The sequence below is a fragment of the Lactuca sativa genome, chromosome 9, assembly GCF_002870075.4.
Source record: "Lactuca sativa cultivar Salinas chromosome 9, Lsat_Salinas_v11, whole genome shotgun sequence".
NCBI lineage: Eukaryota > Viridiplantae > Streptophyta > Magnoliopsida > Asterales > Asteraceae > Lactuca > Lactuca sativa.
The window spans coordinates 12503981-12505987 of record NC_056631.2 but is presented as its reverse complement, the minus strand read 5'-3'; positions in this window follow the sequence as shown (position 1 = coordinate 12505987).

Genomic DNA, 2007 nt, shown 5'->3' with positions numbered 1-2007 from the left:
TATATATACAAGCATAAACATACATTTAACTAAGTGGAAGCATTTAACGAAGTTTAAGTGTTTAACGAAGTAGGAGTGTTTCTCAAAGTATAAGTGGTAACAAGTAGGAGCTTATCGTGAAGTAGAAGCGTATCGTGAAGTATAAGCGTAACGTGAGGTATAAGCGTATCGTGAGGTATAAGCGTATCGTGAGGTATAAGCATATTGTGAAGTATAAGCGTATCGTGAAGTAGGAGCATTAACAAGTATAAGTGAAGTAGAAGCGTTAACAAGTATAAGCGTATCACGAAGTGAAAGTGTTATCAAGTATAAGTGTATCACGAAGTGGAGGTGTTATCAAGTATAAGCGTATTACGAAGTGGAGGCATTAACTAAGCAAAAGTGAAGCAGTAGTATCTTAACCAAGTAGGAGTATAAAAACATGGAAGAAAACTTTGATGAAAACTTTGGATAAACCTTTATACGTAACAAAATCATGACTTGGTATTCTTTTGTAAAATCAGTTTGAAAACCTTTAGAATTTCTTTGGAAACCTTTCATAAACAAGTCTTAAGTGAAACTTTGATAAAATATTCAGAGCGAAAATCAATTTGAGGAAAAGCTTTGTACAAGTAAAAAAAAACGTTTTTAGAAAAGCATTTACTGTATCATACTTGGTAAAACAGTTAACAGTGTAAGAAATCCTTGTGTATGCGGGTTATCAATCACATATGATTGATATGATAACTGACATGTTTAACTTTTATCCCCCCCCATAAAACATGTAAAAAACATTTATAAATGTTCATTCAGGGGTATGAACTCACCTGATGTAAGTGGATCCGACGAAGGTGCCGGTTGGGTGCTCGGTGTCAAGTAAGGACTTGAACACACTTAGTGACCTATTAACATATGATAACATATGTTTACATACAATTAGTACATATAATACTAATTTAACAAGTATACACATCCTAAAGTGCGGAAAACACTTTAATTAAGTGCTAAGGGTGTCCCGGGTAACATCTATGGGTATGTATGGCTCGGATAAGGAGTTTACTTTTCAAGAGTAAACTCTTAAGAGAGGTTTAGGCCCTAAACATCTCGTACCCATGAGTTTACGGCCGTAAACTCATGGATGAGGTTCTTGAGTGCTAAATTGCCTTTTACTAATTGAGGGATGATGCTAGGTTTTGTTATAGGGTATTAGAAAGGGACTAATTCGAACATATGGACTATTTGATGAGTTTACGGCCGTAAACTCTCACCCACACATTCATAAAATGCTTTGAAGGCCATAGGTTAATCATAAATGGTTCTACTCATTTTTACAAGTCAAGGGGTGAGTTTAGGGCACCATTTAACCCCTTTATAGGAGTTTACGGCCCAGGTACCCTTTCATGAGGGGTTTACGGCCGTGAACTCCTTATGGAGTTTATTTAATCGAGTTTAAGGTCCCTAACTCGTTGGTGGTTGATTCTAGAATTTAATCCAAGGCCATTGGTGTGTTTAAGTGGCTTTTAAACACTCAAATATGAGTTTACTCCCCATGAAAGTGAGTTTACGGCCCAAGCATGATCTTGGGCAGTAAACTCAAGTTTACTTTCCAAAAACTCGTTTCAAGGTGTTCTAAGTCCGTTTCCATAAGTCATTTAGCCATATCTAAGCCTTAGGGGCAATTTGGAGGGGTTTTGGGGCTTAAAACCCCCATTAAATGGTGTTCACGGTCCAAGAGTGTTCTTGGGCCGTAAACACATAACTTGGCCCCTATTTGATGTCTTAAACACGAATTTGTATGTTAACTAAGCTACACGACAAGTTAGGATAGATTACTCACTTGTTTGGGGCTCGAAACGGACAGTTTATGGCTCGAAATTAAGTTGTAGAGAGAGAGAGAGAGTGTGTGTGTAAAAAGTCTCTAATGGAATCCACTTACCCTTATATAGGGATTTGAGTTGGGGCTCAATGAGAATCTACCCGATACTGCCATTAAACGGGTCTTTTGGTCGCACCCGATTTATTGGTCGT